The 20060-nt window shown below is 34.4% G+C and overlaps 1 long non-coding RNA gene across 9 annotated transcripts; it reads left to right on the top strand.

Moving 5' to 3' along the window:
- The first annotated feature begins 1199 nt into the window (after window positions 1-1199).
- LOC111909349 (uncharacterized) lies at window positions 1200-4920 on the top strand. 9 transcript variants are annotated; one of them, XR_008224738.1, is made up of 8 exons: window positions 1200-1333; window positions 1436-1690; window positions 1771-1996; window positions 2296-2360; window positions 2451-2629; window positions 2815-2913; window positions 3006-3129; window positions 3199-3594. It is a non-coding gene; the product is annotated as an uncharacterized LOC111909349 (long non-coding RNA). The 9 variants fall into 9 exon arrangements; XR_006184201.1 differs by having other exon boundaries at window positions 1771-2360; window positions 2815-2909; XR_002856172.2 differs by adding an exon at window positions 4623-4920 and having other exon boundaries at window positions 1771-2360; window positions 2451-3129; window positions 3199-3368.
- The last annotated feature ends 15140 nt before the right edge of the window (window positions 4921-20060 follow it).

Genomic DNA, 20060 nt, shown 5'->3' with positions numbered 1-20060 from the left:
TTTACAATTTTTAATTGAGAAAATGACAAAAATAGTCATTTATACTAATGAGATTACAAAAATAGCCAAAAAAAAATCAAAATTACAAAATTAACCCATAATTTCGCAGATGGAGATGCCCCATCTGCAAAATCAGCATCTCATCTGCGAATGTACTAGCACCTAAAGCACAGCTGTGCTTTAGGTGCTTGTACATTCGCAGGTGATTTTAAATTTATTTTTTTTTAATTTTTTTTCTGTATATATAGGGGTAATTTCGCAGATGGAATAGGTTCATCTGCGATTTACTCTCATTCTATCTGCGAAATTGTGGTTTTTTTTTGTATTTTTTTTTTAGTTTGACTATGAAATGAATTGGTTTGACTACGAAATCATGTTGCTATATAAAAAGTTTTGTAGAAAAATATCATTTTGATTATTTGTTTAGGATCTTTCTCTACAATTTGCTCAAAAAATGATTGAATATTTGGTTTGTCTTGTAACCGGTGGGAGATGACAAGTTAATGGAACCTGATTTATATAACAACCAAAATGATATTTTTCTACACAACTTTTTATATAGCAACATGATTTTGTAGTCAAACCAATTCATTTCATAGTCAAACTAAAAAAATACAAAAAAAAAACCACAATTTCGCAGATAGAATGAGAGTAAATCGCAGATGGACCTATTCTATCTGCGAAATTACCCTTATATATACAGAAAAAAAAATAAAAAAAAAAATTAAAAGCACATGCGAATGTACAAGCACCTAAAGCACAACTGTGCTTTAGGTGCTTGTACATTCGCAGATGAGATGCTCATTTCGCAGATGGGGCATCTCCATCTGCGTAATCGTAGGCTAATTTTGTAATTTCGATTTTTTTTTGGCTATTTTTGTAATGCAATTAGTGTAAATGGCTATTTTTGTCATTTTCTCTTTTTAATTAAGGCAATTATTAGTTGATGTGTAAATTTGATTTGTTAATTAAAAAAAGATAAAAAAGAGAAAATAACAAATGGAAAAAAAATTATTCAAAAATACCAAAAATTGACATGTGTACAAATTAATGTAAGAGTTACAAGTGGCAAAAAAAATCTTCATTTATTAGAGAAGATTAAACATATCGCATGTTTCTTGAAAATTAAGAGGTACAATACCTATTAATTGATGTACAATAATATTAAGTTCATAATCACATTGGTTATACGTATACACGGTATTACCTTCTTTTTTACCCTAATATTCTCTACACACAACACTAGACACAACAACCGCCATTAGAAAGAAACCGAACCCTCTTCTTTGCGTCTCCTTCCTAATCGCCTCAGAATCTATTAGGAAGGAGAAACGTAAGTTTTTTATATTTAGTCGATTAAACTTTTTCCTTTTTTTTTTGTTGATGATCGAGATCTAAATTATGGATTTGGTTTTGACATTTACCAATTTGACAGACTCACGGAGTGTTGAACGCTGTAAGTTGGGGAGTAATGATGCCAATGGGAGCCATGGCTGCGAGATATCTAAAAGTCTTCAAGTCGGCTAACCCAGCCTGGTTCTACATCCATGTCACCTGCTAGGCTTCCGCCTACGTCGTCGGAGTAGCCGGATGGGCCATTAGACTGAAACTCAGCAGCGACTCCGTCGGAATCGAATACAACACTCACCGCAACATCAGAATCGCACTTTTTTCCCTAGGAACCATTTAGGTATGCAAAAATCGATCACATTTTTCATAATTTCTTGTCAATCTTGTGTAGAATTGAAACTGATGTTAACAATTTTTCAGGCATTTGCTCTGTTTTTTAGGCCAAAACCAGAGAACAAATACAGATTTTACTGGAACATCTACCACCACGCCACCGGATACGCCATCATTGGTTGTCGCTACAACCTATTAGTGGGTCACCCTCCACCATTTCGTTCAATTCTTAGCAAACAACAACGATCGGATTGGATCAACAAAAGTTGGCTTCTCCTCAAATTACAACATCAAACAATATCCTCTCCAATTTGTATCTTTCTATTCTCTATTCTTATGCCATAACTTATGTCCTACAACCCTAATTTTTTCTAAATCGTTAGTCAGACGAGGGTTATTATTCTTCCAAATGTTAATTTTGTGTAAATCGCCCTTTTGGGTGTTGATGAGTTGTTGCTTAAGTTTATTGATAAGTTTTGCAGGTTGGTACTTTTTAATCACCAGTTGTTATCAATACTCAATCTATTAAGTGCTGAGTTGATGAGTAAAGTAAGTAAAGTTTAGTGTTTGATATCTTATTTTCATCATACTTGGTTATTTATTTCCTTGCAGATGGATGGCTTTGTGTTGCCACCTACCGAGTCAGCTGAAATCTTGAAAGATAATGAACTTTTCTGGTAGTTAAAATTTTAGTTTTATATTAACCATCCTCCAGTAAATACGTAATCATATGTTTAACAACTATGCATTACTTTTTGTTATTTTAGTATAAAAAGGAAAGACGAGGCAACACCTGATGCAGAAAATTTGCTTGATGAAGTGCAAGCTGATGAAGAACAATTTCAAGATGAAGAACCAGTTTCTAAGAAAAGAAAACCCTCCATTAAACTTCAAAACTCGAAGTAAACCTTATATCGTGTGTACCTTTTGTCACATTTGTGAGCAGGTTTATATTTTATTTTCACTCTTCAACTGCTAATCCATCAACATTATATTTTCTTATTAGGAATATTATCATTCTCCCGATTGTATTCATGTTAGATTTTCATTTTGTAGTCAAGATTGTAGTTGGTGGCTTAGTACAAAAGATTTCTAGTAATACCCTTCCTAAAGATTTGATCTGTGTGCCAGCTAAGCTTGAGAAAAGGACACGTTCGTGGTAATCGTAGCATAGACACCATTATGCTTGATCTTGCCAAGTTAATTGGAAAAGGAAAGATACCCATGTAGGTCAGATTACTAAAATTCTAAAATAGGGTAAAACAAGAGCGGTATTTTTGACTTTTTGTCAAAATATATAGTTTTTATAAAACATTTTACAGGTGCTTAAAGATGTTGGCCAGTTGATTAATCTTACACTTACCCATGCTAAAAATCATCAACCTTTATCCGGATCCACAACATTTAACCGAATTGAGCTTCCAACAAATAAAGATCCATTAAATGGTATCCATTTTATTTTATTCATTATCTTGTTTTATAATTTATCTTACTAAATTATAAATACTTTTTTAGCATTGTACGTTGGTTCACATGGGCTTTACACTTCAGAACTGATTCAATTAAGGCGTAAATTTGGTCGGTGGAAAGAAGAAGGCCGCATGAAAGAGCTTTCAAATCTTTAGTTTTATGAATATGTAGAAGCAGTTAAGCTAACAGGGGATGCTTAGGTGCCAGCTGGACAGGTAAACATGTAAACCTTTTCATCCTTATGTGCCAGCTTTCAAATCTATAGTTTTATGAATTTGTAATGCACATGGAAATGATGTCGGAATATGTTGGTGCAATGTAAGATGAACATGTTAGTGGGCTTCAACTAATGTAAGATTCCAAATGGGTGGCAGTAAAACCCAACCCCGATGTCCTTTTTGTTAACATTGGTGACCTTTTTCAGATATATTTCTTTTACCATTTGCATGTTGTAAACCCTTGTTTTTGGCCCTTGAATATTGCAATAATAAGAATTCCATCCGAATAATATATATAGAGTAATCTAGGAATAGTGAATCAAATTGCCTGGAGAAAGATGAACATGTTGGTTCTCTTAAAGAAAGATTTTGAATTTTTCAAATTTTCCAACCTAAGGTTTACCCCAAAATCATAGAAATGCCTTCACTTTCATCTCAATTGCATGATGTGTGCATCTGTACTGTCAACATGTTATTTTGATTAAATTTGTTACCATTTTTTATTATTATTGTAATATTTCTTCATTGATAATATAGCCAAGTCCAATTTAGGATATATTCACGAACATGAAGCAGGTTGATAAACAAGTACATGCCTAAATGCTAATTTCTGTTGGATATTGTAAGAGAAATGGTTATGTTAATTTTGTTTGCATGTTAATAGCATTGCACTTTGAATTTTGTTTTTTATTTTTACAGATTTAGTGAAAAAATGATTTTTTTTTGCCATTTAAAAAAAATTGTCTTATTGACCTACTTTTTTTTCAAAAGACAAAAAAGTTGCCTTCTTGACCTACTTTTCTTTGCTAAAAATGGAATTTGTGTGTGTGTTTGCATGTTATTTTCTTAGTTTAACACCAGGTTAGGACTTTTATTCAATCTAGGGGCAAATTTAGCATTTCATATTCTTATTCTTTTTTGTTATATATTCAGGGGTAAAAATTAGGTGTGTTTTGTAAATTTTTACAAATTAGTTGATAGATCTTCATGTTTATTTTAATAAAATGGGACATCAATGGGATTTTTCTTGACATGATTGTGATTGTACTGTTATCATTTTTCTTGACAGAAATAGGAGATTTAGTATGAAATGTTTTGAAATAAGTCATTTACTACAAGAAATTCAAAGGTTTTTTTGAGTGGGTTGTGAAATGCTTTATGAAACAAAGGTTTTGAATTGCGTCATATATTGAATTTATTTGATGTTTATACATGTAAAGGGTATTATCGTCAATTTGTGATTGATTTCAGTCACCGATCAATTCAAGCATACATACGCAAAAGGTTAAAATTGAAGGATGACGACAAAATCTATAGTTTTTGGACTACTACGGGGCGATCTATGCAGTTTTTACTCTTCTTCATCCTTTCATGTATATTCACTTAGGGCGCCTAACCATGTTAGTATGTTTAATGAAATAATGAAAAAAAATTAGAGAAGGGTAAAATAGTCATTTTAGTTGTGTGAATCTATCTTTGTGACCATGTTTGTGTTGTCTTTTGTTGGACTTTTTGCCTTATAAATGGTTGCTTCTATTTCTTGGATCTATCCATTTTGAGTTAAATGTAAGGAATAATAATTCCATAGAAGTGTTACTGGTATGTGTGTGACTAAACAAAATATCTTAAATTGTAACCCAAGACCTTTCCAAATTCAATATATTTCATCATAACCTATATCAAAGAACCATAATTCATTTTTTTGAAGTAAATTGTGTCTTTAGATTTACCTTTTATGTGCTTATGCGAAGATAGTGATGAAGGCTAATGCAAAGACACTCACGACCTTATGTGTTTTAAAGTTTGATCTCTGGTGTTCACTATATCGAAGAGAAGTAATTGAAGATAGTTTATCTAGTAAAATAATTTGTTTAGATTGTGTAAGTTAGATATGATGAGTATGGTCGTCTGTCCACCATACTTAAGCATGGTCTGGTCTGTTCGATGTACCTTTTGAGTATATAAATAGAGAGTTTAAGAGTTGTTCAGAATGTTTCTTGTACCCCAAAAACATTATCAGTAATACAAGTTGCCTTTTTTATTCAAACTTATGTTGCTCATCATTTATTAACTTCAAGTCTTACAAGAAAGCTTGGTTAGGATTCAACTAAGTTATTTATTACTTCTCTTATGTTTATTTTGTAATTGTTGTTCTTATAATTTCTATATAATAATCTTACATACCTCATCTTAATTATTGTTGAACTATCCAAGATCCATTAGAGATACCTACTATTACGTATCATTCATAATCATTAATCAAGTTCTTCTCTCAATAATTGATATCAGAGCCAAAGTGGTTGCTTTTTAATTTTTCTAAAAACATTGTTCTTACTTTTAGAAATATCTCTGATTGAAAAGGCCTTCTATACCACTTAGCTCGCCTTTTAAAAGTTTTAGGGAACTATGGCTCAATATTACTCTTTAAATATATCTAACGGTGTTGGAGGTTCTAATCGAGCTCCAATATTTTTTGCAAGTGAATATCATCACTGGTCTCAAAAGGATTGGGGTAATTGAAAATACATGGCAAAGATATTTGGAGATTTGTTATGGAAGAACCTCATATCCATGTCCTCGCTTTCTATCACCGATGAAACTCAAATCAGACTTTGTGGAGGCCCCACCATGTCTCGACCCACTGTCAGTGATATCTCAAAAATGGAAAATGATGAAATTGGTTTTCATAGGGTGTATTGTGGTGTTCCACCTGACATCTATGATCTCATAATCATCCGCTAATCTGAAAAATACATATAGGCAACTCTCAAAAACATGTTCAAAGGAACAAAATAAGCACAAGAAAAAAGTTAAGAACTGCGCTAAATAATTTCAACTACTTTAAACCTCTTCCTAGAGAAAGTCTTGACGAATCCTTCAAAAGATTCAACCTTATCATCACCATACTTTCAAATGCGTGTATTCATAGTAATCATGAAACTAATCTTTAGTTTCTAAATGGTCTAGGAAGACAATGCACAATAGACGATGGCAAAGATGATCAGTCAAGGTAATGACAAAATCAAAACTCCATTTCTCTATATAAACTGTATATTGAACTTCAAGCTGAAGAATACACCATGCTAAAGGATTCCATAGATCTTGGAGGACTAATGGCATTGGTTTCTAACTCACCACATGTCACACCCCCAAAACCGATGAACGGCAGAAATGTTCTGGGGTGGAGGACGTCATGTACAGTATCAGAACAATGCAAAGTAGTAAACAAGCAACAACATCATCCATTGCATTAATAGTATAATTGCATACAAGTGTGTTCTGTCAAGTTATATAGACACCAAAAATTATATACATCAAAATAAAAGAGGAATCTTGAACGAGCTCCTTCTTCTCAAAACCTGGCACCTGTACCTGTCTACTGGCGACTTGAGAATACAAGTTATTTTGAAAGCGAGTATCAGCTTTTAAGCTGGTGAGATCATAAGTATATTAGTTTATGTGTTTGTATGAAAGCATTTGTATGATGTTTTGTAAGATGTACTGTGTATGTTTGTAAAAGTGTTGTATTTGATTGAACTCTCCTAAAAAACCCTATGTTTTCTACTAAAAGTAGCCTTCTACCAAGGCATCTAGTATTTGTTTGTGTCTCTTGTAAAAGTGTGTATTTTCCCAAATCCGACTACTATTAACCAAAAATATAGTTTTTACATTATTACTTATTGTGTGGATACCACAAAGTAAAAAGTAAAGGGGAAATGTTATAGTACTGTAATGTAGAAATTAGTAACTACTACTATACTAACTACCTTATACGTAATGTAAATTTTAAGGTAACATGTGATCGGCCTGTATCTTGCTACCGACTTAGCTGAAAAACGACAATGTAAGATGCCGTAAAAATGACGTTTGGCACCCGTAGACTTGCAAGTCCCACTGTAGCGAGCAACAAGGTGTAGGATAGTCAATCCAGTATAGATCTATACGCAAACTCAATACGCTCCCCAATGAAGGAGATTCTGATACAAAAATAGTCATGGCAGGTAGTGTCATGCCCTGCTTAATGGCTCACATAAATGTAGTTAATGTATATGCAATGTGATTTGTGTGTTAGGTGTATTGTGTGTTCTTTCTCTGTCTAGCCTGTATGTTTGTTTCTCATCATAGTGTCTATAGTTTGTTTCTTATCACTCTGTTTCACGTTTGATTCTCATCATATTATGTATTGACTCATGTATGAACTGACTCGTTGTATGTTTCATTGTTCTAGTAATAGTATCTTCCTAAACTACCCTTATGGTAGCTTACTAGTAAAGTATGAACATGTTTGTATACCCTTGCTACCCAAGGGGATGGAATTCAATGAAAGAAATAACCTTTTTATATCTATATACATATACATAATATATAACTAGGATTCAAACGACCTTCGGACAACTAACCTTGATACCCTAAGACCACATCAAACAAGAACAGGAAGCAGGGTAGACTAGCAGTCCTAAGTCTTTTCAATCCTACTTATATAACTATATTTATACAGATACACAGAATATAAGTTTAAAAGAGTTTAAGTAAAAGTATTTGACAATTAAAGGAGTTTGTAAGACAGTTTGAGGTAAAACAGTTTGATAAATAGCTTGGAAAGTAAGAAAACCATTTGCTTGGTAGTCATTAATCACATGTGATTGATATAATAACTATAATTGTTCAACTTGTATTCCCCCCATAAAAGCATTTAAAAATATTTCAAAGGTTAATTTAGGGGTATGAACTCACCTGTAGTGAGTGGTTCTGATGAAAATGTTGGATCAGTTGCTAAGTACCAAGTGGTGACTTGAGTACACACGCGAATCCTATTTAGCATATATTGGCACATATATGAATATAATTAGTGTTATGAACAACTAATTAATGAATTAGGACCACCTTAGGGACTAGTAAACACTTATATTGAAGTGTTACAACCATATATGATTGTATGAAGGGTTATAAGGCTATACAAGAGAGTGTATGGCCAAAATACACACTATATGTGTGTGTGCGGCCAGGTGTGCTGCCAGCACGTGTGTGCAGCCATGTGTGCGGCCAGAAGTGTGTGCTGCCAGAAAACATGGTGTTCTTGGTGAAAGATGTTACCTTTCCGGATGATACTTGAGAGGATTTTCGGGTCCTTGCTTTGTAGAAGTGTAAGAAATGATTAAAATGACTAAGGATAGTATATATAAGGGAGTGAGTGCGGCTGGAGGTGTGTGTGGTTGGCTTGTGTGCGGCTGGCTGGCCGCACACACCTGATTTGGTGTGTTTGGCCCGTTTTTCCAATGCTACACCCAATCTAACCCATCCTCCGACACGTATCTCACTTATACTAAGCTTTAAGCACTCTTTTAGACCCAAAACTTCATTATAAAATAGCAAATCGAAGCTAACTTTAACAACAATGAAGAATGAAAGCTAGAAATTTCGGGTTGTCACACCACATCTTGCAAGTAGACCATCGCAATATCCTCAAAACAACCAACATTCTTATTAGTCTTTATATGACAGTTCATAGTAGTCATATGAATAAGATGAGAACATATAAGAAGAGGAAGCCTTTCAAATTGCTCTTTCCCTTATAAGTCAATAGTTTAACAAATTAACACCACCAAGTTACAGGAATGATGACAACCCTTTAGAGACTTTTGTCATTACTGAAGAAAAGAAAGATTGTGTTCTAATCTGCCACAATGTCCCAAAGAGAATCATTTCGCAAGAGAATACAAAGAAAATGTGGTAAAATATAAGGCAGTTTACCTCATAATGGATCAGGAAGTAGATGATAAGGAAAAGGTAAAAACATTTGTCATTCATGTGTGAAGAGATCATAAAGTATGGTCTTCGGGAAATGGAGATGAGGAAACAGATGATATGTGCATATTTAGTTCATATTAAGTATAGATTTTTATTCATTTATTAGCTAAATTATTGCATATCATGGACAAAAAGGTACTTAAAAGTGTTTGAATTATATTTTCAGTCCAAAAGTGAAGCTCGGAAGCAAAAGGAAGCAGAAGAAGCGGTTGAGAGCTCGGGAATTGAACAAAGAAGAAAAACACTAAAAACAACACCTACTCGGTGAGTCCAAGCGAATATTCTAGAAGATAAAGACTCGAAGACCCAGAGACTTATCGCATACGGGGACTGAGAGATGGACTCGACGAGTCGTCACCTGACTCGACGAGTCTTTTCGCATATATAAAGATAACTTCTCAGATCGATAGGGGAGAATTTTGGAACCATTCTGGAGAGGTTAGCTGTGATTGAAGAGCCAGAAAAACCCTAGAGAACGAAGATACAAGCTAGCATTCAATTCCGAAGAAGATTTGAGGCAAATTTCATCATTCTACTCAATCTTTTGTTTTTCACTATGGTTAGACAATTACAATTTGTTTGGTTGCTGTTATTTACTTCAATCATGAGCTAAAACTCTTAAACTTCTGTTTGGGGATACAAAATTGATACTATGGTTTGATTATTTGTAGGATTAATTTAATATTGGTGATTTTTGTTATTTTAGCTTGCTAAAGAACCTTGTGTGTGAATGATAATTAATTTTCTGTTAATTGGAAGGTAATTAAATAGCATGAACATCTTTTGATTATCAACCTCATATGTTTATGTGACCACTTTGTCATATGTCTAGGATTAATGAACATGAAACTAGAATTAACAAGAAAATTAAGTAAATTCATGTGTGAGCTTGTATGATGACCATCAACAAGAAGTTAACTAAAGGACCAAATTAGTTAATTATTGCAAGTCTAAATTAACCCGAATAATTAATCTAGTGAATTTAATTAAGTTAGACAACTGATCACTATTTGAGTTAGTTATTTCACTAAGGGTTAGTGTAGTGAACGCGAAGCTAATCATTAGAATCGGTAGCCAATAAAAGAATTAATGCATTGCACTGTTACCATGAAATCAACCATAGGATCAATTGAGTTGAACTAAACAGAAGTTCCTTCTCATTATTGAATCTAGTTAGTTCTTTGCTTTCCTAGTTTTTAGATAGTTAGTATGTTTCTAGTCTTGTAAAACTAGAGAAAAGCCCTACTTATTAATTAATTTAGATAAAATTAGTTTTTAGTTTTAATTTACCGTTCCTTGTGTTCGATACCCTACATATTTAGCTTTACCACAACTGATAGGTCCACTGCCTTTATGTGTTTATTTTTATTAAAAAGTAGGTTTAAAACTAGTTGAGTTTTACACACATCAACAAACAACAAACAAAAGCATGGAAATTTGCATCTAGTTGTGAGGAAGGAAGAAAAGACCATAAATGGATCACTAAAGTTGAAAAAGAATTACTGCTTCATGGCTATAGATGGATACACAAGCATTATTAAGCATGTAAAATTTATGATCTCGTGTGATCATTATAATTTGAATGATGGTGAGCCTCACTTAAAATAATCACTCAAATGTGTGCTAACGTCCTTTCAGATTATAACAAAGCCTTACATGAAAATAACATAAAGAACCAGGAGCTGTACCACTTGAGAGTTGACTAGAAGGCAAGAAGCTGAAGGTCATTGCGTTAGAAAATGATTTGTTATTAGAAAAAGATGGTAGGCTTCTTAATGAAACTATTAGAAGTTGCTTTAGTCAACGTGATTTAGCCTGAACAGAAAATGTATGCTTAAATATTTTAATTGATTGTTCTTTGAAAGCGAAGAAATAAAAAATCTTATTAATTACGGGTCCATTAATAACATATATAACTGGGGTTGGTCTAGTAGCTTCACCGCAAGAGAAAAATCTCCATCGAGTTTTGATGCTGACTATCCACATGTCCCTCCAAACAAACCTTTCGTCCTTCCCAGGGCTGGTCCATTGGTTTTTACTACCCAGGGCGAGATAAAAAATTTATGCCCTTATATATGTACCGTACAATATATATATATATATATATATATATATATATATATATATATATATATATATAAGAATTATAAAATAAAAAATGCAGTAAATTTTATAATCGAGCAAATAATACAAACAAAAACCTACAAATTTGTGGGTGCTTCATCCAATAAATTTTTTATGCAATACTTATAACTCGATTCCATCAATATCATATTTTCACCATTTGATAAATTGGACCCAAGTTTTAAACAATATTTTTTTTTAATTCAGCAACTAAAAAAACTAATTTGAAACAATCAAACAAAAAACCAAATATACATTCAAAATATTACATTTGTTCTAATCTAGTTTTCAATTGAACAAGAGCTATATCCACAAGAATAATATTGCTCCTGCTTCACATCACACAAGTTTAGAAAGGATGTTTAGACAACAAATATTGAACACAAACAAATTTCAAAAGTAAACTCATCAAAATCTTAAAATCTGATTTATGAATAAGCCTATACAAATCTGATTGTTGAGACAGTAGAAAAATAAAAAACAAATATGATTTCAGAGCTTAAACTTGGAAAAAACATTAGAGAAATTACCCAAATCTAAGTTTAGAAACAATGGAGAAATTAGATACAAGTATGATTTCGGAGCCCAAACTCTTTTTTCCTGTAATCAAATAGAGAAGAAATCAGATAAAGAAGAAATAAATCAGATTTCTGAAACAAACCTAAATAAACACATATATCGAATGAGCTTACCTAAAACCAATTCTGAAATAACCAAACCCAAATCTGATTTATGAAACAGTGAAGAAATCCGATACAAATATGAAAAATCCAACAAGAGATTGAGCCACCATTCACTCTTTTTCCTTGTAATCAAATTGAAGGCTTTCACTGGAACACCCAACAAGGAAAAAAACTGAATTCTAAAACAATAAACATAAATCACTTCTGAAATTAAAATGAGAATAATGAAAACTCGCCCAAAATCAAAATGATGCCCAAATCACTGAATCAGAATCGCTGTATCAAAAATCAGAAGGCTGGAACAATGATTTTGTGTGAACCACCGAACCATATTAGAGTAAGAAATCATAGAAAAATAAATTGACTGAAAATGAAAAAGAAATAAGAGAAATTGGGCGCTTTAGAGAAATCAATGAAAAGGAAATCAGAGAAAGAAATTGGGAGTTATGTATTACCGAACATCGACTAATAAATAATGGTTCTTCAATCGATAGCAACAAGTTTCAAAGCATCCGGCGTTTCGATTTTCTATGAGCTGATGAACGAATCGATGGTTGTATGGCGCCCAAGTGTTTCCGTTGCCCTCTTCATGTCAGAAATCAAATCACAAAGGTATGGGCTAATTTTTTTAGGCCACTAAATATATATAATATAAACAGTGTTGGACATATTTTATGCCCCTAGAAATTTGCTGCCTTGGGCCTAAGCCCAAGCCGCCCAGGTATTGGGCGGCCCTGGTCCTTCCCTTCAATGATAAGACATATCCTGAATACATTTAATGTAATTTTTTAGGAATAGGAAGACTTCATGACTTGAGCAATAACTGTGTGATTAAAGAGATTGTCCCGTAAATCTCAGGATTCTTTGAAAATCATCAATCAATACCAGTCAATTGTAGTCTCACATCCTCTGTCTACAATTGAATCAAAGATAAATGTATATCCACATCAACATGTTTGATTCATTACCATTTTTCTACGACTTATGTCAAAGATAAATGTATAGTCACATCAACCACTTTCAATTAAACTCTTCTTGGAGGAGTGAAAATGAATAAATTTGAAATTGGAAAATGTTCTAGATGTCAAGAACTATACAATTTTGATGATTCCTCACCCAAACCAATTTATCACAAAAGCAAACTTTTCAAAAGAAAAAGACAAAAGCTAGATACTTTTAACAATTTGTCACCAAAGGATGAAGCAAAAAAGGCCTTAACCGAAGAAATCAAGTCTTGCACTGAGAATAGGAACAATGAATCAAGTCCAAAGCCTATTACAAATAAAAAGTCAAAAAGTTTTAGAAATAAAAAAACCTTAATAAAACCTTCGTAGACCATTAATCCAAACAAAACACATATAGTCCTAAAGCAGCAGAGAATGACAACATCACAGTTGTCATTTCTCAAGCAGATGGTACTAACAAAGATATCGAGTCATTAAAAGATGATAAGATTATGAAGTCTACTGAGCATGACTCTCATACTAAGACCAAGGTTCCAAAACAAACCATACCTCATAATGCATGTGGATCAATAGACATAACTTAACCTTTAGTTGTTATCCTAATACCAAGAAAATTGTCTCCAAATCTAAGATCAATCTTAAGGAAAAACCATAACTCTTAGAAAGAGAGAAGTCAAAAGATAAGATAGCCAAAAATCCCAAGTTTAGGAAAATAGTCAATGACACCTTCATTTCCACAGTCAAAATGTGACATCCCATTTTCACGTCCAGAAAAGACCGATTCTGTTTATGCTTTTTAAAAATAAGAGTACTTCTTTTAATAAAAATGTTGCGGAATTTGTTCCCAGAAAAACATGATAAATACGTTATCAAAGCATTTTCGAAGAAATATACTTTTATTCATTTAAAACATTTGGGATGTCATCGTCAATACAGAAACATAAGCATAAACAGAACTTACATTCATTTACACTAGTGATCTACATCTCTTTTAAATCTCTCACTGCAAAGTAGCTTCGTATCGACACATGTGATACAATAAGCTGGAGTGGGTCAGGTTGGGAAACCTGGTGAGTACATAGGGTTTTCAACCCACAATAATATAATTATTATCTTTAAACATCAAACAATCAACCCGATTACCCATCCCCGTTATCTTCTTTAATATTCCTTAAAGAATTATCTTAAGGGTCATCACCTATATCATATTTACCTCTCATCTTTTTACCTCACATTTCCTTATATGCTCGTTCCTAAGGCACGAATACGTAGTTACAACGTCGTCTGAACTCGTAATTCATAGTAAGGGTTAGAGTATCATGTAACGCCTGTGTTTCTGGGCCTGTCATTAATGTTGATATAATAGTCTAGGTTAACCTTTGTAACCCGTTTTGAAATAATAGAAGTGTATTATTTGAGTATTATGTGTTTTGTGCTTAATTGCTTAGTTATGTGGTTTGATTAATTAAGAATAAAAATAAGCGTCAAAATTTAAGTGTAAAATAAACTTGATATCTTTGGTTAATGTTGTAGTAGTGGAAACGAGGTTTCCGAATATATATAGAACACCCAAATCTGACTTCGTATGAGGAAGTTATGATTTATTGAAGTTTCGGCTTAGCGGTATGCAGCCTGAAATACTCGATTTGAGATCGAGCGGTTTTTAGCCGAAGCAATCTAAACTAGGATCGAAGGTCTCGTTGTTGGTATCGAAGCTATGAAAAGTTAGGCGAGAACGGACGTCAAACGAAGAAGTTATGAGTTTATAACAAAGTTTTTCTGTCCCGGCCTATTAAAAATAAATAATAAAAATAAAGTCAAAATTAGCCGACGAAGTCTAAACGAAAGTTTTAAAGCGTAGTCTCACCTACGCTTGGATATAAAGAACGTCGAAAACGGAGTTCGTATGAAGAAGATATGAATTTTAGAAGTTTATTAAATAATTAATAATTAAATTTAATTATTAAATCCGACATTATCCGAAGAGGAGTCATCGGACTCATCACAAGTACGCCCAGCGTACTAGCGTACGCCCCGCGTACAACGAAGCATGACACGCCTCGCACTCGAGTTCTTCGGATACGTAAGCAATGACGATTCTGAGGCAGTACGCCCCGCGTACTCCGAGGCTCCAGCCTCCTATAAATAGGATGCGAGGGCAGCCGACTCCTTTGCTATTTTCTCTCTTCTCTCTCCCGTTTTGCATCGATTTGCGTGCCAGAAATACCCCGAAGCCCCGGTAATATTCTCGAGCCCCGAAGCAAGTCCCGAGATCCCGAAGATCCCGAGAAGTGCGGTTCCCGAGCCGAAGCTCTGCCCGCGAGAAGTTTGATTTTTGTGAAGATCTTCCAGATCTGCTGAGGATTAGTACTTCTGCAAGCCGTAGTGCTGTCCGATCATCTTCTGATCAAGTGAGTGTATACTACCTTTCATAAACACGATAATAATACAAGTATGGTTTGAGTGTATTAAGTATATTGTGGTTTATACGTGTGAGTGTGTAGTTATTTTCTTCTAACGCATAATTATGAAGTATTTTATACGAAATACGTGTTATGTGGATAATTTTTTTGTTATGTGCGTGACTGTATATTCATTCTCTTCTATCTCATAGATCTGATTTACTTTCTATGAAATACGTGTTGTGTGAGTGTGCCTCATCTGTTATGTGGAATATATATTGAATGAAAATGCTATACAGGTTTTAAACTATGTATAAAAATATATATTTTTATCTACTAATATGTTGGGTAGAACATGGGTAGATAGTTGGTGTGAAATAAACAGATGAGAGGCCTCGATGTTGTTGTTGTTGTTGTTGATCTAGTTATTCAGCGGAGTATGGATAACGACTACGGACTCTTTCTAGACAGTCCAGTGGAACGCTAGCAGGTTCATAACCTGTAGGTGTTGTGAACGATGTGTTCACCGGTGTACTCTATCCCCCTCATGGTTGCCTTTAGGATATCTATTGTTGAGGAAACCCCTTAGCAGTGATGTCCGTCCCGATGAAAATCCTAGATTAGGTCCCTTGAGATAGATGTTGTTTTAGGGACGTAAAGTGAGGATAACGGGAATGGGTAATAGGGATAGTGATTGGTTGGTGAAATTAAATATAATTAATTTATTATGGGTTGAAAACCCTATATGCTCACCAGGCTCCCAAGCCTGACCCACTCAGTTTTAATTGTATTACAGGTAGTGGCGCGAGGGCATAAGATGGTTGAATCGTCAAGTTGTTTTGTTTACAAGCCTGTATATGTATATATTTGTTGAATGACTTGTAATGTTATCGTTTATGCTTTATGGTCTGTATCGGAACATGACATCCCGAGTTTTGATTATATAATGAAAATGCATCTCTTGATGAAATGCTTTGATAAATATTATTTTATCATGTTTGTTTTGGGAACAAATTCTGCAACACTTTTAAATCAAAAGGATTTACTCTGAAATTATTTTTAAAAAGCATAAATGAAATCGGTCTTTTCTGGCCGTGATTTTGGGGATGTCACAGTTGGTATCAGAGCCTTAGTTTAAGCGAATTAGGAATTTGTAGGATTTCTAGACTTCAACTTAGAATGCTAAGTGGAATTTTGAGATGTGTGTATGTTGGATTTTAGACACAAACACTAGTTTATTTTAGGAAAGTTGCCTAAATGCTTTTATGTGCTAAATGTTATATGTTGCCATATATGATATTAATTGTTCGGATCTACGGTCTGTTGCCTGTCGGATCTGGAAACCTTATGTGTGTAGGATTCTAAGCGTATGCCTACGTTATTAGAACTAGCATGTAAACATTTCGGAGTAATAAGGATGATTTGAATATCTATCGTGAATGAGGATCTAATTTCACCTTATTCGGTGTGTAGATCAAAAATGGTGAGAACAAGGAGTGGCGTTGGAAACGCGAATGAAAACAGGAATCAACCGCCAATGATTGAGCAAATACCTGTTGTAGCAGCAGCACCAGAACCAATAACAATGGCTGGGGTGCAAGCCATGATTCGGGCTATGTTAGCCGAACAAAGGGATGAGATGCGACAGATGTTGCATGATAATAGGGACGAACCTATCATACCTATTGAGGAACCTAAATTGATTCCCGAGCAATCGGAGGAAGGGAACAATAGTCGCATTATGAGTCCAGTTGGGACTCAAGGAGAACGAAGGAACGATCCGGAAAGGAGAAACAACAAGGATGGGCGAATGTACAAGAACTTCTTGGGCGCCAAGCCGCCAAGTCTTTCTAGAAGCCCAAAGCCTGTTGAGATAATGGATTAGATCTCCGAAATGGAGATGGTATTTGAAAGTTGCGACTGTAGCAAAAAACAGAAGACCGTCTTTGCAGTTAGACAACTGAAGACTGGAGTATTGAGTTGGTGGAAGTTGTTGGCAGATACTATGCCACGAGGAGAAGCCCTAAAAATGTCATGGGAGGAGTTCTTGGAACAACTAAGGGTGCAGTATTGTTCAGAGATAGATCTGAACATTGAGTTCCAAAACTTAAAGAAGGGGAAAATGAGCATAGATGACTATGCTACTGCATTCACTGAAAAAATGAAGTTATTTCCGTACCTAGTGCCAACGGAACTCTCCAAGATTGAGAGGTTTGCTAATGGACTGCCTGCCGACTTTGGTCCGACAATCAAGATGACAACTACTCTAAAAACAGTTGTTCGTGCAGCTAAGAATGTGGAGGCCCAGCAGAAGGAAAAAGGGTATGGAAAGGATAGATGTTGGTGAAAAGAGGAAGTTCGATGGAACTTCAGGGTCCAACAAGATAAACAAGTTCTCGAAGTCTGGTTCGAGGGGAGGTGGAGGCGAAGCGAAATGGTGCGACAAATGTAAGAAGAAGCATCATGGAAAATGTGAGGTAGTGGCCACGTGCTACTAGTGTGGAAAGCCAGGTCACTATGCCAATGAATGTACCCTCTCTAAGAAGGTTTGCTATGGTTGTGGTGAGGAGGGACACATGTCAAGGGACTGCCCGAAGAAGAAGGAGGCAGCTAGACCCAACATTCCGCCAAAGCCGAAGGAGAGAGCATTCCAAATGACACTGGAAGATGGTAAAGATGAAGCTGATGTCGCTTCAGGTACCTTTCTCGTTAACAATTTGCCTGCCCAAATTTTATTTGATTCTGGAGCCAAATACTCCTTTATATCGCATGAATTTGGTAGAAAGCTAGCTTTGCCTGTTGTTAGACTAGATAATGCCTTATTAGCCGAAGTTGCTAGTGGCAAGTTTGTACCTGTTAGCCATCGTATGAAAAACATCTTAATTGGGAATAAGTTCCACGAGGAATTATTTCCTATCGAGCTTAATGGTTTCGACACCGGGGGCTGTTGATTCCCATTTCTGTTCGCGTTCCCGACTCCGCTTCGGGTTCTAGCCATTCAATCTATAAACGTTTTGTGTATAATGACGAGAATTAAGATATTAAAGATTTTATTTACGATTGACGTGTAAATCTTCCTATTATTCCGAAAAGTTACATCCCAATTCTAATACCGTATCTAAACGTTTAGAAATCTGAACACATAAAATTTCCAGATCCGGTCGGCAACAAACCATAGATCCGTTCAGACATTTAGCATCATAAATCATTTAACACATAAAAGCATGTTAGGCATTTTCACTAAATAAGCTAGTGCTTGTGTCTATGCAGGTGTATTACCTAAGACACACTCCTCACAATCATTGCTTAGCATTCTAAGTTTAAGTCTAGAAATAAATCCATATTCCTAGTTCGCTTAAACTAATGCTCTGATACAAACTATGACATCCCATTTTCACGGCCAGAAAAGACCGATTTTGTTTATGCTTTTTAAAAATAAGAGTACTTCTTTTAATAAAAATATTGCGGAATTTGTTCCCAGAAAAAATGATCAATACGTTATCAAAGCATTTTCGAAGAAATGTACTTTTATTCATTTAAAACATTTGGGATGTCATCGTCAATACAGAAACATGAGCATAAACACAACTTACATTCATTTACACTAGTGATCTACATCTATTTTAAATCTCTTAGTGCAAAGTAGCTTCGTATGGACACTTGTGATACAAATAAGCTGGAGTGGGTCAGGTTGGGAAACCTGGTGAGTACATAGGGTTTTCAACCCACAATAATATAATTATTATATTTAAACATCAAACAATCAACCCGATTATCCATCCCCGTTATCTTCTTTAATATTCCTTAAAGAATTATCTTAAGGGTCATCACCTATATCATATTTACCTCTCATCTTTTTACCTCACATTTCCTTATATGCTCGTTCCTAAGGCACGGATACGTAGTTACAACGTCGCCTGAACTCGTAATTCATAGTAAGGGTTAGAGTATCATCACATGAATATAGAGTCACAACATCACCTAGACTCGTAATTCATCACCTACAGGTTATAAATCTGCTGGTGTTTCCACGGGTTGTCTAGAATAGTCAGTGGTCGCCATCTATACTCTAGTAGATGACTACATCTCCAAATTGCTGGACAAGGTTATAGTATCTTTCATCCTACATCATCGATTCATCATCACCTATCCATCACCTAATTATCATCAACTTCCTGTCATCACCTATCTCTCATCATTTTATTTTATCATACATCAACTATTTCATCTACCTATGTTTTATCCCAACATATTTGTAGATATAAAATAAATATATATTTAAATCATTTAAAACATGTATAAAATCATTCATCCATCATAGACAACAAGTATTCAGATAATATGCACACATAACACGTAATTTATATAAAATACTTCATATCTATGTTTAAGATGAAATGGAACATGCACTCACTTGAAAAGGTGGTGAATCTGAACTCAGACAGCGCTTCGCTTCTTAAAAATAATTTCCTTCGACGAAACCTAGTATTATTACCACTAGAGTTTAGTCTATTATTTGCCGAGACTAATTAATAGTCTAGCTATTATTACTATTATATAAGCGTTAAACGATACTTATATAACCCATAATAATAGCCCAAGTACTTATTATAAGTTCCTAATAACGTTACTATAATTAAATAAACGATATATTAAAAATAGCATAGGCATAGCTCACTTACAACAGGCTTTATAGAAAACCAGGAT

The sequence above is a fragment of the Lactuca sativa genome, chromosome 6, assembly GCF_002870075.4.
Source record: "Lactuca sativa cultivar Salinas chromosome 6, Lsat_Salinas_v11, whole genome shotgun sequence".
NCBI classification, from domain to species: Eukaryota; Viridiplantae; Streptophyta; class Magnoliopsida; order Asterales; family Asteraceae; genus Lactuca; species Lactuca sativa.
This window is presented reverse-complemented; position numbering and strand designations above follow the sequence as displayed.